This window comes from Leopardus geoffroyi, chromosome A3 (genome assembly GCF_018350155.1).
Source record: "Leopardus geoffroyi isolate Oge1 chromosome A3, O.geoffroyi_Oge1_pat1.0, whole genome shotgun sequence".
NCBI classification, from domain to species: Eukaryota; Metazoa; Chordata; class Mammalia; order Carnivora; family Felidae; genus Leopardus; species Leopardus geoffroyi.
Window position 1 is genome coordinate 108215322 of NC_059336.1, and position 27618 is coordinate 108242939.

The 27618-nt window shown below is 40.0% G+C and overlaps 1 long non-coding RNA gene and 1 pseudogene across 1 annotated transcript in view; one reads left to right on the top strand and one right to left on the bottom strand.

Annotated features, from left to right (window-relative positions):
- Positions 1-6154: 6154 nt before the first annotated feature.
- On the top strand, positions 6155-7290 carry LOC123581423 (annotated as a pseudogene).
- Positions 7291-8154: 864 nt separating this feature from the next.
- The window catches only part of LOC123581211, a 35230-nt gene continuing 15766 nt past the window's right edge, over positions 8155-27618 (bottom strand). Inside the window, exons 2-3 of the long non-coding RNA XR_006703669.1 lie at positions 15565-15640; positions 8155-8387 (exon numbers count right to left, since the gene is read on the bottom strand). This is a non-coding gene — a long non-coding RNA (uncharacterized LOC123581211). The remainder of the gene's footprint in view (positions 8388-15564; positions 15641-27618) is intronic.

Genomic DNA, 27618 nt, shown 5'->3' on the forward strand with positions numbered 1-27618 from the left:
AGCTCAGCCCTTCCAGCCTGAGCTCTCCCCTCAGGCTACGCAATGAGCAATGTGTCTTGAAGCTGTTTCTTTGCTGCCTCAGTGGTCAGCTGGAGCTGTTAACCTCAGCTGATCCTTGCAAAAACACAAAAAACAAAGAACAGCCAAAACCACAGCTGCCTTGGGATGCTACAGCCAATCCTTGAGTACTGACTCTAATTATCAAATTTACATCATGCACAAAGTTGGCAGTGTGGCTAATAAAATGGTGAATCAGTATCATGATGATCTGGAACAATCACATCTTTGGTCAGTCACATCACTGGCACACTATTTTCAAGGTGGGATCCACATCTTAAGGGGGGGAAATGTTGAAAACTTAAAGCATGTCCAGAAGAAGGCAATGAGTTTGCAAACTGTTGGAACAGGAATGGGGCTTACCACGGCCAGGACTCGGCAGCCAGACTGGGTTTGAATCCAGGCTCTACTACTTACTATGTGATATTTATAAATTAATTAACTTGGTGCCTTTGGTTTTCCCAACTGTGAAATGGGGCTAATAACAGTGCCCATCTCATAGGGCGTAGTGAGGGTTCGGTGAGTGGACACACGCAGAGCACGTAAAATACTGTCAGGCACATATTAAGTGCTCTATCAGTGTCTGATGTTATATGAAGAATGGTTAAGAAACCTGTTTCTGGTCGAATGCTGTGAAAAGGCAAGACCATTAAAAAAGACTTTGGATTTGGGCCCAGGTCATGATCTCACGGTTCGTGAGTTTGACCCCCCTGCCTGGGGTTCTGCACTAACAGCACAGAGCCTGCTCAGGATTCTCTCTCTCCCTCTCTTCTCTCTCTCTCTCTCTCTCTGCCCCTTCCCCATTCGTGCTCTTGCTCTCTCTCAAAATAAACAAACATTAAAAAAAAAGGAAAACAGTTTCTTTTTACTGATGAGATGAAAGAAATATGCGGTCATTTACATTTTTTTTAATATCATTTTCTGTACATTTGGTTTCCTAACCAGAGTATAAGATACTATATGTCAGGGGCCGTATCTTTTTCTTTTAGATTCCCAAACAGAACCTAATATACTGCACTGCACACAGTAGGTGCTCGATAAATGCACTGAATTTCAGGAGTTGGTGATCTCACCAGACGTAAATCGATTTGACAGTAATCAGATGATTAATACCATTAATATGAAGTAAATCTATGGCATTAGAAGACCGGAATCTGCCACAATCCTCTGCTTCCTGTGTTACCCAGGTATTTACACAGAAGGCAGCCATGGGAATTGTTAGGAAAACATGTAAACAGTTGAGGATTAAAATCCTGGTTGTGTCTCTAATTTGCTCTGTGAGTCCTGCCCTTAAGTTGCTTAGCATTTATTCGGGCTTCAATTCCCTCATCTGAAATGAAGGTGGAACACAGTAGTTATGAAAGCAAATAAGAATTATGAGGAAGGGCATCAAAGACATGACTGGGCAGAGATCCATTTCTGTCAAATCTCCCGGCAGAGAGATCCCTGGTTCCACCTTGGCAGGGTCACCGCTTCCCACGTTGTCCCATGTCCCTGCTTCAGTGAGGTGGTCAGTGAGGCCTGACTGAATGCTAGGAAAGGATTCTAAATCCATCAAGGTTCACAGTCAAATTACCCTCCATTAGGACTCCTAACCAGCACTGTAATATAGATGGAATCACACGGAACTTTTGGGGAGTGGGCAGATACCAGCTTTAGGATGTGAAGGGATTGGGGTGAGGGAGCAAGATTTGGCATCAGGTGGTGTAGGTACCCATCCGTGTAGGGTATCCAAGCTGCAAAGATCCCTCTCTGCCAGGTGAGGGGATGGGGGTGGGTGATGGGGGATGCCAGGTGAGGGGATGGGGGATGGGGGTGAGGGGATGGGGGAAAAGAAGGGAATCAATATTGCCCTGCTTCACTACACCCTAGAGACGCCCAGACAAGACGGCCATACGTCTCAGTCCATTCGAGCTGCCGTAACAGGGTACCATAGACTGGGTGATTATAAACAACAGGAATTTCTTTCTCACAGCTGTGGAAGTTGGGACGTCCAAGATCAAGGCACTAGTAGATTTGGTGTCTGGTGAGAGCCCACTTCTGGTTCACAGATGGCAGTTTTCTGGCTGTGTTCTCACATGGGGGAAGGGACAAGAGAACTCTCTGGGGTCCCTTTTATGAGAGCACTAATTCCAGTCAGGATGGCTCCACTTTCATGACCTAATTACCTCCCAAAGGCCCTACTTCCAAATACTATCACATTGGGAGTTAAGTTTCAACGGATGAATTTGGGGGACACAAACATTCCGTCTATTGTACCATTCTTAAAAGAGTAAAAGAGGTTCATTTTCTTCGAAGACTCCTCATCACTAAACCAAGAGTCGAGAACAATAAGTAAATACACTACTTGCTGTTCTAAGACTGCATTGTGAGTTAATCTTGGTTCAAAGAAAATGAGACAGGCTGATGTTTCAATGCCAGAATGGTAGCAAAAAAAAAAAAAAAAAAAATCTGATGCCAAATATGGAAGTTTATTATATCCACAGTGGGGTAGAAAGCAAAGAATTAACAGGAACAAAAGTAACACATATGCCCCCAAATCTTCAGTTATCTCATGATGAGTCACTTGCTGAGAACAGTGGCTCTAGAGGGCTACACCATATTTTGAAACTATGCTAAGTAACAGAGTAAAGAGGAAGAGAAAGGAAATAGAATCTTATCAAGAAGGAAATGAGCCAAGCAAAAGCAAAAGAATCTCTAGACTACCTGTGAACTAAATCTATTTAGAAACCTCAGGGCCCCTTAACCCTTTGGGGAGGAGAACCATTATTAATGTAGGCCCTTCATGGTTTATCTTTCATAGTTCTGAAAATTGGCCAAGTTCAGTCAGAACTACAAGACTGTGTTGTTGGGTTATTATTTTTTTTTTTAATTATATTATTGGAACATCAGCTTGTTGTTGAAAAAAACAACACATTTCAATAGAACAAGATACAGATCACATCAAATCAAATACAACATTTATAAGTGGATTGATTACTGGGGCAACTGAGTGGCTTAGTTGGTTAAGCAGCTGACTTTGGCTCAGGGCATGTTCTCACGGTTCATGAGTTCAAGCCCTGTATCAGGCTCTGCACTGACAGCTCAGAGCCTGGAGCCTGCTTCGGATTCTGTGTCTCCTTCTCTCTCTGCCCTTCCCCCACTCACACTCTGTCTCTCTCTCTCAAAAATAAATTTAAAAAAAAAACATTAAAAAAATTTTTAGAAGTGGATTGATTTCTGATGCAAGCATTGCCTGCCCCGAGTGGACATGATTACCTGCCCCAGGAATAATATTCAGATAATGAAAGTTGAGCCCAAAGATATAACTTTCTTTATTGGTAGGTGGTTCTTGAGGTGGCTTAGGGAAATAAAATCGAACAAATTTTCTACCTACAGCATATTGGATTCTCTTTACCATGTAATTCTTAGTTTCCTAATTTACTGCTTGATTGTTAACTCTTCGTTTCAAAAACAATACCAGCTTCTGTAACAAAATTCTATTCATTCTGTCATGCTACAATTGTAGAAATTTCTTCACTCTTTAATTCCACTAATTTCCATTAATAATCATTAGATTAGTAGATTAAACTTTGTTAAGACCTTCTTTCATTGAAATGTTTATTAACCTAATTCTGCCCTTCTCACTAGGGGGCTGTTAACTCAACAATATTTGTTCTTTTGTGTTTGTATTTCTGTTTATTCTTTTCCCCTCTAAAGTTAATCACTGGGGACTTTGTTTTTCCTGCTATAAAATGAGTGCCTGCATCACATAAGCCTAATATTAAGAAAACACATCTCAGCACCTATAATAAAAGTGACCTAATTGCAGAAAGAGACAATGAACTAGTTAAAAAGGGTTTTTTTCTTTCTTTTGACATATAAGCTATACAATAATTACTAAAAAGTACAATTCAGTCACATTTCTTCACTGAAGATCAAGTCTATTGGAGTGTTGGTATTACTGAAACCAAAGCACTTACTATTTAGTAACATCAAATTCTCTGATGAATAAGCTTCTGTTGAATGTTTACATTTTTTAAACAAGAACAGTGTTTCAGATTTCTTATGTACCTATTTATATTCATCATGTGAAACTGGAAACCATATGTATTACATTACATTATAATGAATCATTGCCACTAGGCCAACAGGAAGGAACAAAAAAAAAAAAAAAAAAGCCAAGGAACAATGCAATTTTTTCAGAGTTAACTGAATGCTAGACATTTTTCAATATAGCACCATTTTCTTTCTATGGAATAGACAAGAATGCCAACACGTATAGGTATGTGTATACTATATACGTATAATAGAATGCCAACATTTATAGGTATATGTATAATATATATGTATAATATATAGCATATAATTATATACATACAGGCATTCATATGTAGATGTACACATAGGAATAAACACATATGATCAAATCCCGAAGCAAATACATTGTTCTCATTTCTCTCAGTAAAAAAACAAAAACAAAAACAAAAAACAAAAAACAAAAAACAAAAAATCTGTATCTTAAAGTTGAATTTAAAAACCATTATAGGGGCACCTGGGTGGCTCAGTCGGTTAAGTGTCCGACTTCGGTTCAGGTCATGATCTCACAGTCCGTGAGTTCGAGCCCTGCGTCAGGTTCTGTGCTGACAGCTCAGAGCCTGGGACCTGCTTCGGATTCTGTGTCTCCCTCTCTCTCTGCCCCTCCCCTGCTCGTGTTCTGCCTCTCTCTGTCTCAAAAATAAATAAAAACATTTAAAAAAAACTTTAAAAAACCATTATAAAAAATCATCTTTACACACTATATCTAATCTACATCTAACATGTGGTTCTTTGAATGTCTATTTCCGCATGTAGTGTGATTTTTCTTACTAAAGTTAAATTTTCTTCCAAGTTTAACACCTCACAAAGGTGATCACATATATTTCCTACGTAAAATTTCTTTTCCTGAGAGAAATCTTCTCAGAACGAATGACAAACTAAGAAGCAATAAACAAATTGATTTAAAAATCAACAACCCTTAAAATGAGCTCTTAAAAATGAGACTCTTTTTAATCTTGGTAAATTACCACATTGTAACTGATCCTTTCGCATAGTGCTTATTAATGCAGAAGTGTGTGACAGAGTAATCATTTTCAGTCCTGCAAGTTATTTGCAATAAGATTAGATTCTGTTTTCATTTCTATGTTGATTTTTTTTCCCAGTTAAACATTTTCCTTATCCTTATCTCCACATCTCCTCTAATTCTGGTAGCATCTGTAGATCCCTAACACTTGGCATGTGCTACTTCAGGCAAACATATCCCATGTACAATCTATATAAAGGAAGGGACCTCTCAACCTCCCTCCCTGTCTTACGTGATTTCAAAAACAAACTCAGCGTTCAGTGGTATGCATTTATGGCCACTAACATTTTTTTTTTTTAATTCTCAGAGAAATCAAATTTTGAGTTGGTTATACTTAAGCTACAGAATTATGGAGTTTTAGGCAACAGCCCTTCGAGATTAAGTGACTTGCTCAACATCACATAGTTTAGCAAACAGAAGGCTTGCACCAGATTTCGAGTCCCTTTCCCAGGTGGGTAATCCCCAGTGTGTGTGCTGTAAGATAAATACAAATAACGTGTTGGGATCTTTATTGAAGAGAAAATGAGAATCAGCACTCTAAAATACCATTCAGTGCCATAGGATCCCAGGCTATTCTAGCCCTGTTCTAAACAAATAGAAATTCATAGATTTTATAAGTAAAGCCAAATTTTCAAATAAGGGGATAAAGCAAATGCAGCAGCATAGGAAATATGTGTGCTAAAAAAAGAATGTGCCTCTTCTTATCTCAGCAATACTTCATATACATTTTCTTAACTTGAGAAGTCAAGCTAAATTTGATTAAGCACATTTTTACATATCACATGAGCCCACCACTAGTAGAGAAGAGAGTGGAAACCGAAAGAAATGCCACAGATTTCATGGTGTGATTCAGTTTCTTTCCAAATGACACTTCCTTTGAAAAGGCATATATTTGGAATTTGCCTTTTGGAAAATGCTTCTTTTCAATTTTCAAATATAATTCTGGTGTAATTAATCTAATCTGCATTTCAAAGCTTCTTGAGCTGAACTTTCTCCCAAGCACGTGATCTCTGTTTATGGACCAGAATAAAGAACAGTGTATTGAACACAGTCCAGAATGGTCAACATGGTGATAGCCATGACAGAGCTTCCGTACGTCATCAAAGGCATAGTCTTTCCAAGACGCCTTATCAGACACCTGTTTATCCTTGTTCTGTCCACGTTCAAGTGCCCAACAGACATTTTGCTGCTGCTACAACTCCTGCAAAGTAAACAGAACAGAAAACATGCCCAGAAAAAGCATCAGATGAGAAAACAGATGAGATAGAAAATAAAGTCATGCCCCTTTATGGAAGGTGGGCCTGAGGATGAGGTCTACTTAAAACACTTATATCCGAGGCAGCTATACGAGGAACAAACAGCTAATTGCTAACTTAAGAAATGTTAAATTCTGGACTTTATGAATCAAAAGCGAAGTGTTTATCTTGACTTGACACTGGACAAGGCACTGGGGAAGAAGAAAGATGTGGAGCCATTGGCCAGTGGTCTTGGTTCTCCACATACTCATTTGTTTCAGAAATCAATAAAGTTGCCGTGTTTACAGGAAATGCATCAGAGATTAAAATAGCAGAAGAAAATGGAGCTGCTGTTTGAGGAGGAACCAATCTGATGCAGAAGATTTTGCGTGATGAAATTCAATCAGACTTTTATGTAGCTGTGCCGGAAATAATGCCCAAGCTCAATCCATTAAAGAAGAAACTGGGGGCGGAGGGGAGGAGAAAAGACTTACAAAGCTTACTTGGAATTCCATTGCCTGTGACGTCCCAAAAGTTCTTGAATTATTTAAATCTGGACACGAAATTAAGGTAGATGAAGAAAGGGAGAAGTTTTTGAGACCAAAATAGCTACACTAGATGTCAAGTGACCAAATAGCTGCTGATCTACAAGTAGTTGTTCTGTTACCAGTGTAGGCACTGGACGGCTGAATCAGGGACCCTTTGTGGCATGTGCTTTCCCTGAAGTTTGTTACTAAGGAATGAGCCATTGTTGCTGAAAGTAGCAGGAGCCCAAAAAAGCAACAATGAAACTGCCTAGAAGTGTTGCACTGTGAAATTTTCAGTCAGTGGATTAAGAAGCAACAGAAAAACTTATAAAACTGTTAATTTAGTGTCTTGTTATTTCTTTTCTTTCTTCCTTTCTTTTTTCTTTTCTTTACTTTTCTTTTTCTTTTCTTTTCTTTTTTCTTTCTTTCTTTCTTTTTTTTTTTTTTTAGAGAGAGAGAGAGAATGCACCCAAGCAGGGGAGGGTCAGAGGGAGAGGGAGAGAGAAAATCTTAAGCAGGCTCCATGCCCAGCACAGAGTCCAATGGGGGACTTGATCTCACGACGGTGAGATCATGACCTGAGCCAAAATCAAGAGTCAGACCCTTTACTGACTGAGCCACCCAGGTGCCCTGGTGTCTTGTTATTTCTTGATCAGCATGCTTAAAAATGAATTTTAAGGCTGGAAAATCTTGTAACACTTTCAAAAGTAAGAAAATAAAATGTTCTCTGTGTCTGAAAAAAAAAAAAAGAAACAGTGTCTTAAATTACTAGGTAAGTTTTTGTTCTTTTCTTCAAATATTTACATGAATTATTCGAGCTTTGTATGGATGGAATTTTGAAATATTCAAATTCCTTGAAATATTTTATTATTTAAGGTTCATATTTATTAAATCCTGTAGCATGTACTTTTCTGTGGAAGTGAGGGTTCAGTTCAATTATCATTTCTTCAGTACAGACAGTATACAGAGCAGAGTCTGGGTGATGGAGGAAGTGTAAAGTAAGCCAGTCTTCAGAGATTTTACCCATCAAGGGGGAATACAAAGCGATAAAATACTTGTAAACCACAAGTTATAGAGGTCCTAAAAAGAGATACCTACCAGCAGTGGCTAGAGGAAAAGCTTCAGAGAGAAGCTGGCACTCCAGATGGGCCCTGAAGAGCCAACAAGGGTATCACACGTGGGGTGCGGGGCAGTGAAATGAGGGGCTGAGGGGTCAACTTGACTCTTGCTCTCTTGTTCATTCATGAAGCCCCTTTTTTTAGATAGGATAGGATAGGATAGGATAGGATAACCCATGCAGTCATCTTCTCAGCATGTTGCCAGCTCCTTTGGCGTCAACCTTGATTCACCCTCCCCACTGGGAAAACACATCTTGACTATCCCAGGCACCTGTTTCTGAGGGCTTACCTGCACCCCTTCGCCCACAGCAACTCCCCTGTTCAGCAGTTCTGCAGGTCCCAAGCAGCCCTAAAGAAGCAGAGGAGAGCAGACATCACAATTCCATCAGAACTCCCAACGGATACCCATTCACCCCCTCCCATCTCTTGAGTCCTGCTTGATGAGAAGACACCATTCAAACTAGAAATCTGGCTATACATGTGGCCCTGTGGCCCCATCCCCACTTCCAATGCTTCCTGACACCCCAAATGATAGTCCTTAACTTGGGGTAAAAAGCTTTTCTGTCAAGCTCTAGATCTCCCCTGTCCCTGGCTCACAGTGACTCTTTGTAGACCCTGCCGCACACACACATACATACACTCACAGGCACCATGTTGCTTCACTTGTGTTTTGCTTGCGTTTCCCCCTCTACGTGAAACACAAGCCTCTCTTCCCTGGGTTGTCACAGTAATTCCTATCCATACGTGAGTCTCAGCTTGAATGAATTCTTTTCTTTTGATAGCTTCTTGCTCTCTCTAATATAACATTTTAGCTTTTCTAAACTGAAGCCATTACTCAGATCAGCACAATACATCCATCTTGAATTTTTGTCCATTCAATAGAGGATTGTTCCTCCTTTGGGGTAGGAGAGGGAATGAAGCTACGAGTATTTATGTTAAGTCTTTTTTTTGGTGGGGGCATCTAAAATAATAAATTTTGACACAAACTCATCAAAACATTGCCACAGTTAACTCTCCTACTTCATTAGGAAACCACTGAAATTACCTAAAAGAGGAATGATAAGGGATCACAGCAGATGCATGAACAGGGCAATGGCAAAAAAGAGAAAATTCAAGGAAAGAGGATCAATAGAATGTGTAATTAACTGTCTCTGGAGAAAATAGGAGGAATCAAGGGAATGAATTTGAGCCTTAGAAACTAAGAGAAAGATAGTATCTATGATGGAATTTGGAAGGTTCAAAAGGGAAGAAATTTCTTTTTAATTTTAGAATTTTTTTATTGAAGTGTAATAACATACAATGTTATATTAGTTTCAGGTATACAACATACTGATTCAATAATTATATATATTACTCAGTGCTCATCATGATAAGTGCAGTCACCATCTATTATATTGTTGCCGATATTCCCTGTGCTATACCTTTCATCTCCATGACTTATTTATCCCATAACTGGAAGCTCTTAATCCAAAAAAGGGAAGGAAATTTGATGGGACAGCAGGACATTAAGTGAACGTACAACCTGCAAATTTATAGCTATAGAACCTAGGGGAAAAGGAGTGCCTGGGTGGCTCAGACAGTGAAGCATCTGACTCTTGACTTCGGCTCAGGTCACGATCTCCTGGTTCATGAGCTTGAGCCCCACATCAGAGTCTGTGCTGACAGTGAGGAGCCTGCTTGGGATCCTGTCTCCTCTCTCTTGTGCTACCTTTCTCTCTCAAAAATAAATAAACTTTAAAAAAAAAAAAAAGGACCTGGGGGGGGGGGGGGGGGACATCCTAGTGTGAAGAAGGTAGGGAATCATTTTAGAGATTACTGAAGACACAAGAATATATATATATAAAAAAAAAAGAGAGGGTAAAACCAGTGCAAAGGCTGTGGCCTAGTGGGACATCTACAGTCACAAAATGAGAGGAGGAAGTGAAAGTAGTTTAAAAATTTAAAAAAAAAAAAAAAAAAAAAAAAAAAGGAAGCGTCAGAAGAGGTAGTGAACCAGGACAGTGGAGTATGGAATTAGCCAAAAGGAGAAAGGGATAAAGGACAAGCTGTCAACATTGTTGGGTGCTGCTGAGGAGTGAAGGAAAATGAGGACTGAAGAAAAAAAAAAGCTGTTCAATTTGGTGATTGGGAAATGACATTGGCGACTTCAGAGAGCACAGTTTCCGAAAGCAAAGCAGGAGAGGAAGCTAGATCACGGACAGTCGAGAACAAAATGGGAGTGGACTTAAAGCCATGACGGTGCTTGGAGGGACCACTCCAGTCCAGAATGATAGTGATAACAGAGGGAATATCAAATGGGAGAGATGTTGGGCATGTTCACACTTCAAAACACCTCTGCAGCCCAGAAATGGAACAGAAACGATATGGTGAGTGGCCTAAAGCTATAGACCGGCTGGATTCTGCCAAAAGCCAACAGAGGCATTCAGGACCTGGTCTCATATGGTGCATTAGGGGCTAAACATCTCCATGTGAGGCAGAAGATTCACCTGAAATCAAGGGCTGGGATCAAGAGTCAGGAGCTGCCTAGGGCTACGGGCTTGTACAAACCTACATACCTAGGGAGGGTGGAAAAAGCAGACACAGTCTCATAGCCAGAATCTGATCCCGGGGAAGAGATTGGATGTACAATACTTTATAATAATAAGACAAGATCTGGCCTGGGAGTCCCAGAAACCACAAAGCTACCAAGTAGGGAAGGTTGAGTTCTGAGGGACAGAGAAAGGAAGGAAAGGGAGCAGGGAGGGAAGGATGATGGAAGGAAGCGCTGAGAAAGAGAGCCCAAAACAGAAGTAACAGCACTGAGAAGAGTTCACTCCAGACCAAAAACAAACAAAAAAAAAATGGATGGGAAGGTTATAAGACAAAGAAAAGAAATTGGAAGGTTATATATTCAAATACTGAAAATATTGAAAGAGGTTTAAATACGCCTGTGTGTTTTGTCTGCCCAGCATCTATTTCCTTTTTTCCTAGTCACAGCATTCCAATTTTCCTTGGATAACCTGACTCACTCCCTGTCTACATGCATATTCTAACCCCCTAACTAAAATGATTGGTTCAGAGATGAGCAGGTGAGCAAGCCAATGAATTAGAATCAGTCCTAAAATTTTTGTGGATAGCAACACTAGAATAGAAGTCCCCTGCCTCTGGGTATTGCTGAGAGAATAGGAGGTAAGTCTGGCACTGCTGGCAGACTTTTTGTCATCGCACAGGGAGATCCTGCCTAGAAATGGAGCCAAGACGGAGAGAAATACGTTAACGAGATGGAAAAGGCAAGACCAAGACCTAATGGCAGCATCTGATGCCCTGGATCCAGCCATATGGGCTTCTTATCAGTTTAGTGAGCCCACACGTTTCCTTTTTTGATTAAGTTGGTTTGAATTTGTTTCTGTTATTCTTACCTAAAAGACAGCTGACAAAACAAAAATGAAGAGGCATAGGTGTTTCTCTTTGAAGATAACATGAGCAGCTACCTAGAAAATCTAAGAAAATCAACCGAAAAGCTATCAAAAACTAATGATGCAAGGTCAAATGCAAAAAAAAAAAAAAAAAAAAAAAATAGTCAACAAACGGATCGTTTTAAAAATAGGAAGTGTGATAAGAAAAAAAAACCAGATTCCATTTACAATAGCAACAAAATTAGGAAATAGTCACCAATAGCACCGTACCTTGCAGGTATGTTCAAGAACTACAAGAAAAAGATTAAAACTAGACAAAGACCTGAATAGGAGGATTTAATGTTGTCAAGATAACACTTGTCTCCAAATTACTCATAAATTCCATGCGTTTCTAGTCGAACAAGAATTGATCAGTAGCTCAATGGAAAAGAATAGACAGCCTTGAGACAAGCTCAGGTACATGAGAAGTTAGTATTGTGATAAGGAAAAGAATGGACTCCTCAATAAAGGATATTGAAACAATTGCCTATTAGAAAAAACTTCTTACTTTTTTTTTTTTTTTTTGAGAGAGAGAGAGAGAAAGAGAGTGTGTACACACACTCCCACACGAAAGCAGGGGTGGAGCAGAGGGAAAGGGAGAGAGAGAATTTCAAGCTCTGTGTCCAGTGTGGAGCCCAACGGGAAGCTCGATCTCACCTCCATGACGTGAGCTGAAATCAAGAATCGGAAGCTTAACCAACTGAGTCACTCAGGCACCCCTTAACTTACGTTTTTACCTCATGTGATTTTTTTAAAAATAAATTCTAGATGGATTTAGGTAGGGAAACAAAAACATTATCAAACTATTAAAGGAAAATATATAGAAGACCATGTTTAGGACCTTTGGGGGTAGGAAAGGTCTCCTGAAACAATATGCAAAATGCAAAAGCTGTAAAAAGAGAAGGATTGAAAAGATAAATAAAATTTATTTTATTAACCCTTTAAATTTGTTGAACAAAAACTGTAAATGATATTAAAATTCCAGTTGTAGACAGGTGAACACATTGTAACATATATAGCAAAGGACTTATAAGTTCGTTGTTATATGTCCTCAAGAAAAAGATAAACAAAATAGGAAAATGGACAAAATATATGAGAGGCAATTTACAAAAGAGGAAACATAAATGGCAAACATTTGAAAAGTTGCTCAGTCTCATCAGTTTGGGGGGGGAATGCTAATAAAAACACGGGGATATCATTTTTCACACATTTGACTGACAATACATAACAAAGATTGGGTTAGCAAGCCTTCTGGAAAAGAGGTGCTCTCTTCTGTCATTGCTGGGAATGTAAACTGGTCAAGCCTTTTTGGAGAACAGATTGGGCAGTGGTCCGTCCAACTTTAGATGCATCTATCTTTTGACTCAGCAATCTCACACTTTGGCATCCACCCTACAGAAATACTCGCGTATGTGCAAAAGGAAAGCAGGTTGTTCACTGAAGTATTAAAAACTTAGAGCAGGTTGAGCACTGGGTGTTGTATGGAAACGAATTTGACAATAGATTTCATATTTAAAAAAATACAATAAATAAAAAATAAAAATAAAAACTTAGGGCAGGGGTGCCTGAGTGGCTCAGTTGGTTAAGCACCCAACTTTGGCTCAGGCCATGATCTCTCAGGTTGGGGCCTCCCATCAGGCCCCAAGAGCCTGCTTGGGATTCTTTCTCTCCCCTTCTCTCTCCCCCTCCCCTGCTCGAACTCTCACTCTCTCTCTCAAAATAAATAAATGAACTCAAAAAAGAAAAAAAATGAAAGCAACCTAAATGATCATCGAGAGAGAGACTGTTAAATAAATAGTGAAGCATCTGAGTCATGTAAGAGTATGCAGTGCTTAAAAAAAGAATTAGAACACCTAGACACAGAAAAATCTCCAAGAGACAAGGCTCAATTAAAAAAAAAAAAAAAGCAAATTGAGGAACAATCCATACTATGTCCACATTTCATGATATGCAAAATTTCCTCTCCCTCTCTCTCTAAATCTCTCTAAATACACACCTATGTACATAAATAAATAGACAGGTAAATCATGCAGTCATGTAAATCTCTGAAAAGATGCATTTCAAACTGAGATCCGTGTTTGCCCCATGCAGGAACCTGAAATGGAGGTGGGGAGGAAGGGTAGAAAGAAAAATGTTTTATTTATCTGTGGTGTGATTTTCTTTTTTTTAAGATTCCTTATAGCTTTATGAATGCGGGTCTTCACTCTGTTTAGGAAAAGACCTTCCTCCTTTCGAAAGTCCTGCTCCTTGTGGGCATCTGGGCCCCTGCGCTGCATTCCAGACTAGCTGCATTCCTGGTGAGGTAGTGAGTCAGCCCAGTGTGCCCCAGGCTAGGCCGGGGAACAGCAGTTCTGTGCTTCAGTCCTGGGTCAACAGTCACAAAGACGGACCATGAGTAAATCAGTTTCAGTTCCTTTCTGGTAGCCAGCTCATTTTTGGAGCAGACATCACAGAATGGAGCGAGAATGAGGGTCAAACGAATTGCCACTCCATAGGCCACTTCCCTCACCCCCACCCCCACCCCCTGCCCTGCCCTCGGTGCCTCTGGTAACCAGCCAAACCCATCCGGCAGCGGGGAGCTGGAGATTTTAGGGGAATTGCTTGTGGAATTCGGGCACCGCTCACAGCAAAAGGGCAGGCTGGGGATACCATTGCTGGAAATTTTTTAGTGCAGTCAAGTGTTCCTTGTCCATCTGGCAGACTACATGGCTTTCCTGCACTCTTTTTGGATAATTGTAAGGTAGACAAAATGGCCCTTCACCCCAGCGATGAAACTCTGGAGAGATGATCCATAGACCACAGAGATACACTGAAGTGGGCGGGGGAGCCAGAGTGCCATGAACAACCTCTAAAGGGAATGCTATGAATAAAATCCTGACTTACCAGTCAGTGGCGTCCTAAAAGGAGAGGAAGTCGGCACGTATAAAACAGCTGTGTAAATTATAAAGCTTCCAGGGTACAACTAACCTCATCATGTTACTTCCTAAACACTGGATTCCCTCCTCCTTTCTCCTCTTATACCCCAAAATAATCTAAAACAATCATCAAACTGGGGGAAAGGCAAACCATTTTGGGAAGGAAAAAATAGCAGCTGCTCTAGATATCTTTTTCAGAGTCTGGCTAAGATCGTTTAAGTTATTTCTCATTCTCTTTTCTTCTTGGCTGCCTTGACAGCCCTTCAGGATTTCAGCTGGCTCCAAGCACAGCTCAATAAAGATTATTCCGGAGAAGTTTCATATTCCTAAGATTCCTTACATTTCTTTCTTTAATTTAGGAAATGAGGTTGAAAAGGCTGAAAAACAGCCCAGATTGCCCCATTTCCTATGCAAGTTTCTTGCAAAGCAAGCTGTGCCTCCCTTTCCAAGAAGAACAGAGAGAGGCAGTTCTGATTGGAAGGTGGGCGGTGGGTCCTCTGGAGCAGTGGTAGGACTATTTGTCTTTTGAAAAGGCCCCAGCGGGCCCAAAAGCTGTCTGAAAACTTTTTGTAAAGGAAGGGAAGGTGGGGGGGAGGAAACTTTTGTGTGCTCAGCCACTGGAAAAGCCAGTAACTGCTCTGTGGATTTCATTCATTCACCAAACGAATGTCTACTTTGCACCTGTGTGGTGCCAGGCTCTGTTCTAGATGCTGAGGGTAGATGGGTGAAGACGACCGACCAAGTGTCTGATCCCTGCAGGGAGTTTCTGTGCAGGAGGTGGGGGCTCCACCGAGAGGGCTGGAGGAAGCCCCGGCCCTGGCTGTTTCCTTTCCTCTCAGTTGGGTGCTTTCCTTCCCTCCTTCGGGCTCTTGAGTCCCTTCCTCCTCCTGCGTCCTTGGTTTATTATACCCTTCACCTTTCCCCTTTATAATCACATGTGCCGTTTGTAAACATCAAAGGAAAATAAGCAGGACTGGGGAGCTGATGAAAATGAGGCCTATGACTCAGAGGAGGATGTTGTTCTATTTTTCGTTTATACAACTCTCTTCTCAGAAGAAAGCAGGAGACTTTTCATTATGAGAATAGTCTGTCTCTCTGTTTTAGAGATTCCTCACCTCTGCTCTCATTGTCAAAGTCTCCTTTCAACCATCCACTGCGGTGTTGACCTCCAACTCACCTGGGCCCTCAGAGGAGCCTGGCAATCACTTCTTGTTTCCTCATGCAGCTTTGTTGTTTTTCGTCCTTCATTTAGTCTATTTCAAAAAAAGAAAAAGAAAAGTCTCCATACACCTCGGCTTTCCCTGACCACATCCCATCCCAACTTCCATGCCCACCCAGTTAGCCTCAACCAATGACAGTGCTCATACTTTCGAGAGAAAATACAAACCATCAGAAAATTATTTCACCCACTAGATTCATATGCTGAAAGCTAATCCCTCATGGGATGGTATTCAGAGGTGGGGCCTTTGGGAGGTGATTGGGTCATGACTCCAGCCATCATGACTGGGATCAGCACCCTTATAACAGAACCCCCCCTCCCAACAGTTCTCTTGTCCTTCCCCCAACATGAGGACACAGTGGGAAAATGACCAGGAAGCAGGCCCTCAGGAGACACTGAATGTGCCATGCCTTGATCTTAGATTTCCCAGCTTCCAGAACTATGAGAAATAAATTTCTGAGGGTGCCTGGGTGGCTCAGTTGGTTAAGCGTCTGACTCTTGATTTAAGCTCAGGTCATGATCTCATGGTTTGTGAGACAGAGCCCCATGTCGGGCTCTGTGCTGACAGTGCAGAGTCTGCTTGAGATTCTCTTTCACTCTGCCCCTCTCTGGCTCTCACGCACTCAAGTCTCTCTCTCTCTCTCTCAAAATAAATAAATAAAGTTAAAAAAAAAAAAAAAAAAAAAAGAGGAGCGCCTGGTTGCCTCAGTTAGTTAAGCATCAGGCTTTGGCTCATGATCTCAACATTTGGTTATGATCTCAATGTTCATGAGTTTGAACCCTGCATTGGGCTCTGTAGTAATAGTTCAAAGGCTGGAAGATTCTGCGTCTCCTCCTCTCTCTCCTCCTCCCCCACTCACACTCTTTCTCTCTCTCTCTCAAAAATACATAAACATTTAAAAATTTTTTAATAAAAATTAAAAAAGAAAGTTCTTTATTTATAATCCAGCCGGTCTATCCTGTTATAGCAATTTGTCCCTGCACACATTTTCTCCACTTGCACAGAGAAAGGGTGCCCTCTTAGTTAAGGTGAGCCCCTGCACCACAGCTTTGTATCTACCCCATTCCGTCTTGTCAGGGAGAGCATTCCATCAGTTACCTACTTCTTTACCCACCCCCCTCCATTTCTTCCCCTCTGCTGGATCCTTTCCTTCTAACACAAAACCCTGGCCTTTCCTCATAAGAACTTCCTGCTAAAAGCTGGTCCAGAAACATCCAAGGACAGATAATAAAAAAATGGGGGGAACCAAGATGAAGGCTGTCATAAATACCATTAACTGACTGCTAGACCGTTTGGAATTACCCTTTATGTCTCTCACCTTCTACTCACACTCTACTTTCTGAGATGTTTTATCAACTATCTAATCTTTCCAGTGGACTTTCAGTTTTGCCAAACATACTTTTCATTCCCAAGATTTCCACGTATTTCTGAACCTTCTTGCTATAGCATCCTTGCTCCTATCTTAGGTAGGTAATATCTTCTCAAATCTCTGAAAATACTAATTAGAGGTTGTTGGTTTTTTTTAAAAAATAAATATCTTTCAGGGCGCCTGGGTGGCTAAGTTGGTTAAGCATCCCACTTCAGCACAGCTCATGATCTCATGGTTCATGGGTTCGAGCCCTGTGTCAGGCTCTGTGCTGACAGCTCAGACAGAGCCTGGAGCCTGCTTCAGATTCTGTGTCTCCCTCTCTCTCTGCCCCTCCCCCACTTGTGCTCTGTCTCTCAAAGGTGAATAAATGTTAAAAAAAAAATTAAAGAAATATATTTCTGTTCCCTAAATTATTTCTCTGTGGGATCCTTGTCATTAGGCATAAGCTGCTGAGTACACCCATTTATATTGCTACTTCCAGTCGCATTCCTGAACTCCAGATTTATATCTTTAATTGCCTACTGAACAACTCTACTCGGACATCCTAAAGACACCTCAAAGTGAGCTCATACTTTCCTCCAAACTTGTCATTGTCTTTCATCTCGGAGTAATTCTTGACTGATCCTATTTTTACTCACCTGTTTCTCCTACATTAATTCCTAAAGGTTCTGTCTCCTTCATGTCACTCAATATTGTCCTAATGTTTCCTACTTTGCTGAAGAAACAGAGGTGGTACAACAGTTGACACATCTCCATGCATTTAACTGCTCCCTCTCAGGGAAGGTGGAGTGACGCGTGATTTGTACATCGGGAAGGACAACCTGGGCGTGTTAGTTCTGAGCCACCCTTTATTCTCTCGGCTGCTAACCCCAAGGACACACATTCTTTTCTTTCTTTTTTTTTTAAGTTTCTTTTTTCTTCTTTTTAGTAATCTCTACACCCAACATGGGGCTTGAACTCACGACCCTGAGATTAAGAGTCCCATGCTCTTCTGACTGAGCCAGCCAGACATCCCTATGGGAACATACATTCTAATAGTCATCCAGGTGCAGCATTCCCCAGAGGATGTCACAGTTTGGGTTCCTTGGAAAGCAGATGCTGAGATAGATATTCATGTATAGGAGGTTTATTAGCAGTGTTCTCAGGATTAATACTTGTGGAGGGAAGTGAAGAGAAAGGAAGGGAAGGGAAGGGAAGGGAAGGGAAGGGAAGGGAAGGGAAGGGAAGGAAAGGGAAGGGAAGGGAAGGGAAAGGGAAAGGGGAAGGGGAAGGGGAAGGGGAAGAGGAAGGGAGGGGAGGGAAGGGGAGGGGAGGGAGGGAAGATTGGACAAAAGGAGAAGTTGAGCTGAGATTCAGTCTCTATAAAGGCTTTAGATGACCTTGGGGTGGGGGGGTTCCAAAGCAGAGATGACCTTTCAAAGTTGTCTCAAATTGGGGCTAAGGAACCAAGACTTTATATTCCCCAATCTGATCTGTCATTGGATGCCAGCTACCCCAAGAAGGAACATGACTTGGGGCTAGTGGTTCTCTTTGGCCAAGGCCATCCCTAAAGAGGGCTACTAGATGAGGGTTCTAGCAGCCCTCCCAGCAGCCAGGGGAATAAATCCTTTATTTCCGAAGAGGCGTCCAGGTGGCCTTATCTCAGAGAAGCCTGCCCTATTCCAAGGGTTTAGTAGCATCTCATTTGGCTCTCACATTCAGCTAAAACTTCCGCCATAGTTGTTTTTGGTTTTGGTTTTGGTTTTTTTTTTTTTTTTTTCAGCCAAAAATAGCATGTTTTGGAGTCTATCTGCCCATGTTTGTTTTATTACTTAATTTTCTCAGAAACCTAGACTGGGACAAGGGATGCTAATTAAATCTCAGATATTTCTCAGTATCCTTCCCACTGCTCCCCAGGATCAAGCCATCTTCACCTCTGTCCTGGACTACAGCCGTTTCCCATCCGGCCATCCATTCTACCTCCCCACAGGGACATTCCAAAAACACAAATCTGATTATCTCACTCCCACGTGTAAAACCCTTTCCTCGGGTGCCTGGCCGGCTCAGTCAGTAGAGAATACAACACTTGATGAAGCCATGAGTTCCAACTCGTCATGAGTTGGAGCCCCATGTTGGGCGTAGAGATTATTTTAAACAACAAACAAAAAACAACTCTTTCCTGCTTTCCCCTTAGCCTCGGGGGTAGGGTCTAACCTTAACAGGGCTGAGAAGGCCAACAAGATTTTATTTGAGCTCCCTGGTCTGGTCTGATTCTGTTAACACTCCCTTATCCTTCAGCTCTGTCCTTGATGCGCCAACAAGAGAAAAGTACTTGCAGTCTCCATCAGCACCCCAATGGTTTTCTTGGCTGTGCTTTTTAAATATTTCCTTCCTTCCTTCCTTCTCCAATCTCACTCACGTGAATGTGAGCATCTTGGGGGCTGGGGCACTTCTATGTTCTTACACTAGGCACTCAATAAATATCAAGTGAATGCATGAATGTATCTAGAAAGGATTTATATGCTTACTTATTAGCAGCGGCCACTAAACCTGGGAAAATGTTTAACCTTACTGTGAAAAAGGCACTCTGAAACAAGGAGATACAACTTCTCACACAGAAATTGGCAGAGTTTCTAACAATAATACTTAAGGCCACCAAGGGTATGGCAAAATGGGCACTCTGATGCAACGCAAGCATCAGACAAGCATTTTGGCAATATGCAACAAGTCTTAAGATACTTAAATCACATGCTGTAATAATTGCACACCTATGGATCTATCCTATCTAATCAGAGATAGAAGTAAAATTTATATACAAAGGTATTCACCATAACATGTTTTCTCTTGTACTCTCTCACACTGTTCATATGTTCCATAATGGGCGTGTTTTAGTTTAAAAACCAGAAAAACGTTAGTAAAATGCTGATAGGGTTAGAGTTCGCATCACAGCTAACGGGAGCCAGCCTCTGGGACAGCCCCATGCTTGTTGCTTCCTGGAAATGGCAGCAGATTGTTCCCTTGCACATTGTCCCAGAGATGATCTGGGCGGCCAATAAAATATGACAGAAAAAATGACACACGCATTTAAGATTAGGTTATAAAAGACTCTACAACAACCATGTTAGTCTCTTTTTCTTACTCTCAGATCAGACGCTTTTGGGGAAAGCCAACTGTCCTGTCATGAGGGCACTCTATGGAGAGACCTACAAGGCAAGACATTGAGGCCTCTTGGTAAAACCACACAAGTAAGCTTGGAAGCAAATCCTCTGGCCTAAGTCAAGCCTTCGGATGACTGCAGCCCTAATGACATCTTTTTGTTTTAAGTTGATTTTCATTTATTTATTTAGAGAGAGAGAGAGATAGAGAGCAAGCGGAGGAAGGGCAGAGAGCGAGGGAGACAGAAAACCAGGCAGGCTCTGAGCTGTCAGCGCAGAAACCCTCGAGAACCATGAGATTATGACCTGAGCCGAAATCAAGAGTCAGACACTTTACCAACGGAGCCACCCAGACACTCCATCCCCACTGACATTTTGACTGCAACCCTGAGTCTCCCAGTTAAGCTCCTCCTAGATTCTTGATCTAGAAAAACTATGAGCTAACAAACATTTATTGTCTTAAGCTGCTACATTTTGTATAGGATGATCAGCTGTCCAGGATTTACTAGGACTGAGTTTCCTGGGATAAGGGATTGTGAGTGCTAAAACCAGGGAAGCCCAGGGAAAATTGAGATAGCTGGTTAAACTAGTAGTTTTCCACATAGCTTTAGTGAGATATAATTCACATACCTTAACATGTGCCCACTGAAATTTCAGTGGTTTAGTATATTCAGAGTTGTGCAACCATTTCCACAATCTAATTTTAGAACACGATTAAAAAAAAAAAAAGGGAAATCCTGTTCTCTTTAGCTATCATCCCCAGTCCTCCCAGCCCTAGGCAACCATTAATCTTTTGAGGGCAATTTGTTACGCAATAGATAATAAACACAAAGTTATGGGTAGCGGGATAAAGGATGCTTGCTTTTCCATTACTCTTTTACTGTATACTCTTTTAAATTGTGCGAATTTTTCCAATAGGCATATTTTCATTTACTCTAAGAAGGTAGGAATATTCTGATTTATTGAAAAGGTGATGAAGATTTCACGGAACTGTTGTTTTCTCTACCCAGCATCCGTCAGCTCCCTGTTCTTCTGGTAACAACACTACCCTTCTTCCTTAGGAAAGTGCCTTTCCCCAATTCCAGGTTGTCCTGATGTGATTGCCACAAGACAAGGTGGATACTTGACTCAGGCTAGGACGATCAGATTTTTCTCTCCCAATAATTTGAACCTCGAGTAGAGGCACACAGGGACAGAAGGCATTTAAAACAAGTCATGGTGGGGAGGGGGAGGCAGAATACCAGAGAGCTGGTTAGGGAATGTTGTTTCTAAGATCTCTGTAAACTTCCTGGCTCTTCCTTCCTCTAGGACATTCAGTTATTCCTTTGATTCTTTAAGTTACTCCTCTATGGCTCCATAAATCTCTTCTTTTATTTAAGTTCATTTCTATTGCTCGCCACAAAAGAACTCTAACTGATCCAAATAATAATAAAAAATATTCATGGAGGGGAACGCCCTTCTACCTGCTAGGTGGGGTGCTGTCTCATTTGTGAATCTTTTAATAAAGCCAATTAGATCTTCAAAAAGAGAGAGAGAGAGAGAGAGAGAGGGACAGAGACAGAGACAGAGACAGAGAGAATAGTTATAGGGAATGGAGGGAAGTTTACCCCCTCAAACCCTCAAAAAAAAATCCGTAAATCTATCACTCCAATACAAGTCTTACTTTTTTCATCTTACCTATTGGTTCACTTCTACATAGTTAGAATCACGGTATACATATCACCTTACATTTCAATTTTTCTACCTAACATTATACTTGCAAATTTTTTTAGCGTTTCTATAAGGAACTCTATACATCATTTTTAATGTATGTTATTTTCTTGTACTGGTATATCATAATTTATTAAATCTTGATCCAGGGGTTGGATTTGGGGTTGATTTTAGTGTTTTGTCAGCAGACATCATGTTCAAAATGAACATTTTCACAGCAAGATTTGTGCTTCTGTTGAGTCATTTCTTTTCTTCAGATAAATTTCCAAAATTGAAAAATAGATCTGCTATGAGTCTCATCCTTGTTCCTTTCATGCATCTGATGTGTTGCTTTGTAAAGTGAAAGGTGCTTTTGTGCCACGAGTAATTTTCTGTTTTGTATGTTTGGATTTCCGTTTATAGGATATTCTTAGATTGGGCAAATTCAAACAAATAGAATTTATTTGGTTATAAATCGTGTTCTGTGTTCTGACTGTTCTACAAGTATTCATGTGAGTATGACTTTTTACATAAACCTTTTATTGAATATATCATAAATAAATAAAATGGCACAAATCAGAAGGGTAAGATCTCAATGACTTTTTACAAAGTAAACACTCCCTTGTGACCAGTATGAAGATCAAGGAGGACCTCTAGTACTCTAGAAATCCCTTTATGCTCCCACTCAATTACAACTTCCTGTCAGATATCCACAATCCTCAGGGCACCTGGGCGGCTCAGTCAGTTAAGCATCTGATTTTTGCTCAGGTCATGATCTCACGGTTCCTGGGTTTCAGCCCTGCATCAGGATATGTGTTGACAGCTCAGAACCTGGAGACTGCTTCGGATTCTGTGTCCCTGCCCCGCTCACTTGCTTGCTCTCTCTCTCTCTCTCTCTCTCTCTCCCCCTCTCTCAAAAATAAACAAACATTAAACAAAAATTAAAAAAAGAAAAAAAGATAATCCTGACTTCTATCACAGTAACCTAATCTCTTCTGTTTTGGAACCTTAAATAAATGCACATTTTTGTGTGCTGTTTCTTTCACTTGACATGTTTAAAAGCTTCATCCATGTGTAGCAGCAGTCTGTCCATTCTCATTCTGCGTAGCATTGCCTTGCACAGAGATACATAATCTATGTAGCTATTCTACTATTGATGGGCATTTTGTTTTTTCCAAATTTTGGCCACTACTGGTTTGTAGGTTACTCCCATATTCAGTTTTCTTAGAAATTGCCAAACAGTTTCCCAAAGTGATATACCAGTTTACATCCTCACCAGCAGCATAGAAGAGAGTTCCAGTGGCTCCCATCTTCTGATTTTAACCTGTGCTTTTGCTGTGTTTATTGGGCACTTGGGGATTCTCTTTTTGGAAGTACCTGTTCAAGTCTTTGACCCAGTTTTGAAATTCTAACTAATAAATATATAAGGAATGATTAGGTTGGAAAATCATCATTTTGTAAGCAGAGTAATGATTAATTCAGGAAAGAATCATCAAAAGATGTTAAAAGTTAGTGGGTGAGGGATGCCTGGGTGGCTCAGTTGGTTAAGCATCTGGGTCTTGGTTTTGGCTCACGTCATGATCTCAGGTTTTATGAATTTGAGACTTGCGTTGGGCTCTGTGCGGGCAATGTGGAGCCTGCTTGGAATTCTCTCTCTCTCTCCCTCTCTGCCTCTTTCCCCCCACCAAAAAAATAAACTTTAAAAAAAAGTTAGTGGGTGAAATTTAATGAAAAACAAGATATTTACATAGTCTCAAAATATCTCCACATAAAATACCTTTAGTTACATAGAGGAAACTCTAATTTTATAAGAGAGGAATGTGATATACATCACCTTAACTCGGCAATAAAGTTAACACTACCAGTAATGGGACAAACCAAAGCCATGGGCATCCTGATGTAATATGCTGTCGCAGGTATAATATTATTGCTTTGGTATTCCTGCCAAAAATGCATTATCTGAATCAATTCATGAGGAAACATTAATTGAACCCAGTAGAGGTACATTCTGCATAATAACAAGCTTGTACACTTCAAAACATCAGGATCATAAAATAAAAAGTAAAGATAATGAATATTTTGGATTTTAAAAGATTAAAGTGATATGACAACTCGTGTAATGTGTGATCCTGGATTGGACCCTGGACCAGAAAAAAATACTTTTTTTTTTTTAATTACAAAAAGTTGTATTAGGAAAACTGGTGAGATTTAGTAAGTTCTATAGATTACATTAAATTATATATCCTTGTTTTGGTAATTTTACTGTGATTATATGCATGGATTGTCCTTAAAATTATATACTGAAGCATTTTAGTGATAAAGAGATATCATGTCTTACTCGTAAATGGTTCAGAAAAGTAAATAGATTTTAAATAGACAAAGTGATATTAAAAAGACAAATGTGTGGGGCGCCTGGGTGGCTCAGTCGGTTAAGCGTCTGACTTTGGCTCAGGTCATGATCTCATGGTCCGTGAGTTCGAGCCCCGCGTCGGGCTCTGTGCTGACAGCTCAGAGCCTGGAGCCTGCTTCAGATTCTGTATCTCCCTCTCTCTCTGACCCTCCCCTGCTCATGCTGTGTCTCTATCTGTCTCAAAAATAAATAAACATTAAAAAAAATTAAAAAAAAAAAGACAAATATGATAAAATGGAAATAATTACAGAATCTTGCTGAGGGTGATACAGGAGTTTTTCCTTTTTCTTTACAACTTTTCTAGAAGTCTGAAACTCTTTCAAAATAAAAGACTACCAAAAAGAGAGGAAATCCCTAGTTTGCTAAGAGTTTTAAATCATGAATAGATGTTGAATTTTATCAAAACTTTTTCTGTATCTACAAGGATGAATATATAAATTTTCTTTTATATTATTAATTGGGTACATAATAAGATGTTAATGTTAAACCAACTTTGAATGCTTGAAAAAAACACACATTTTATGTATAATATATTATTGGGTTTGTTTTGCTGATATTTAATTTAGAAGTTTTTCATCTTTGATAAGAGAGAGACTGGTCTGTAATTTTCCTTTCTTGTAATGACCTTCTCAGGTTTGGGGATCAACACTTTATTGGCCTCATAAAATAAGTTATCATTTCTTTTTTTCTGTTCTCTGAAAAAGTTTACATACGATTGATGTTACTTCTTCCTTAAATATTGGGAAAATATACTGGTGAAGACATCAAATTCTGGAGATTTATTGTGTGAAGATTAAAAAAGAATGTTTGCTTATTTTTGAGAGAGACAGAGCATGAGAGGGAGAGGTACAGAAAGAGAGGGAGACACAGAACCTGGAGCAGGCTCCAGGCTCCCAGCTGTCAGCACAGAGCCCAAAGCAGGGCTTGAAATCATGGACCACGAGATCATGACCTGAGCTCAAGTCAGAGCTTAATGGACTGAGCCACCGAGGTGCCCCTATTGTGTGAAGATTTTTAGTCACTATTTAGTTTCTTTGGTTGATAGGACTGTTCATGTTTTCTACTTCTTTGGTGTCACTTATTGTATTGGGTTGTCCTAGAAATTTCCCATTTCATCTAAATTTTCAAATTTATTGACATTAGGTTTTCTAAAATATTTTTAATTCAACTTGTAATGTCTGTATGATTTCTGGTGATGTCCCCATTTCCAAGCCTGATAAAGGTAATATGTACCCTTTTTGTTCTTGTTTCTGTTTTATATGTGTGATCTGTCTTGCTAGATTTACCAGTTCTATTATTTTTTTCAGTGACTCTTCTCTACATTTTTCATTAATTTTTTCTCTTCACTTTACCGTTACTTTTTTTTGTTTTATTAATTTAAAAAATCTTTTTTAATGTTTATTTATTTTTGAGAGAGACATAGAGCACGAGCAGGGGAGGGGCAGAGAGAGAGGGAGACACAGAATCCAAAGCAGGTTCCAGGCGCTGAGCTGTCAGCACAGAGCCTGACGTGGGGCTCAAACTCACGAACTGCGAGATCATGACCTGAGCTGAAGTTGGACACTTACCAACTGAGCCACCCAGGTGCCCCTATTTTATTAATTTTTTAAGTTTATTTGTTTATTTTGAGAGAGATAGAGAGAGTGTGAGTGGGGGAGCAGCAGAGAGACAGGGGGGATCTCAAGCAGACTCTGCACTGTCAGTGCCGAGCCTGACGGGGCTCAAACTCACAAAACTGTGAGATCATAACCTGAGCTGAAACTAAGAGATGGATGCTCAACTGACTGAGCCACCGAGGTGCCCCTATCATTGCCTTTTTTATACTTTCTTCAGGTTTTATTGGTTTTTTTTCCTAAGTTCTTGAGATGGATACTTAGGTAATTCTTGTTTAAAGCCATACATTTCAGCCTTTAAGATTATAAATTTCACCCCGAACACAGTTTTAGCTGCATCTTAAAATTTTTAATGTGTCATGTTTTTATTGAGTTCAAAATATTTTTTCATTTCCACTGTTATTTTTTCTTTGACTACTGGATTATTTAGAAGTAGTATATTGGCTAATTTCTATGTGTTTGGGAATTTTGTCGTTTTTAAAAACTGTTGACTGCTAACTTAATCCCCCTCTGCTCAGAGAACATACTCTGCATGATTTCTTTTGAAATATGGTGAGGGGCTTGCTTCATGGCCCAAGAATTGTCACTTTTAGTAACTATTCAATGCTCACGTGAAACAAAAGTAAATTCTGCAGTTGTTGCCTAAAATATTCAGTATGCATCAACTGTGTCAATTTTGTTAGTCATATTTAAATGTTGTGTACCCTCACTAATTTTTTCTCATTCTTTCCAACACTGAGAGATGTATTAAAGGCTCCTACCGTGATTATAGATTCGTCTATTATTCCATGCAGTTTCAGCAATTCTTTTGCTGTATATATTTTGTAGTGTGTTGTCGGTTGTGTACAAAATTAGAATTGTTATATCTTCCTGATAGGTTAATATTATTATCATGAAATATCACACTTTATTTCTAATAATGCTTCTTTCCCTAGAGTCTACTGTAGATATTATTGTATAGCTGTACCAGCTTACTTTGGGTTAGTGTTTGCATAAAATGTCTTTGTTTCACCTTTAATTTTTTTGTGGTAATTACTTTACTTATTTGTTTATTTTTCTCTGTCTGGGATTTTACTAGATTACTTTTTCCCCCAACATACCTGTTTTGGAAGATGGAGACAAAAAGGTACAAATGCACACGAAGTAAACAAGATAATATAATCAGTTCTACAAAGTGTATTTTATAAAAGAAGTAGCACTAGGAACCAACCAAAATAAGTCAGGGAGCCCCAGCAGGGACTGTAAGAGAACTTGGGAAGATATACTTATGCCCACCATACTGACCCTGTCCCTGACCTCTCCCTGTGAGCAGACCAGAGCCCAGCACCCTCCATCCCCCTTACAGATGGACGCTGCTCCAAACTGGGACTATGACCTTGGAAATCCAATGGCAGCAGCTGGTCTGAAGGGGCATAGCACACCCTCTGGTACTTCTGTGGTATAATTTTAGATTGTAACTTTTATATCTTTTGTAAACAGCATATATATACTTATCATAATATTATATTATTAAATCTTTATATTTAAAACCAGTTTGGAAATCTCTGCTTTTTAATGGAATATTATACCATTTATATTTAGGGTAATTAAGGATATATTTGGATTCATAGCTAACACCTTACTATTTTGTTTTCTATTTATACTATTTGTTACTTGGTCCTTCTTTCTTGCCTTCCTTTGATTTAATTGACTACTTATAAAAATTATTATGCCATCTTTCTTCTATTTATACATTATGTTGTTTATACATAATTTTACTATTCTGTTAACAGTAACCCTAGAGTTTATAATATGCA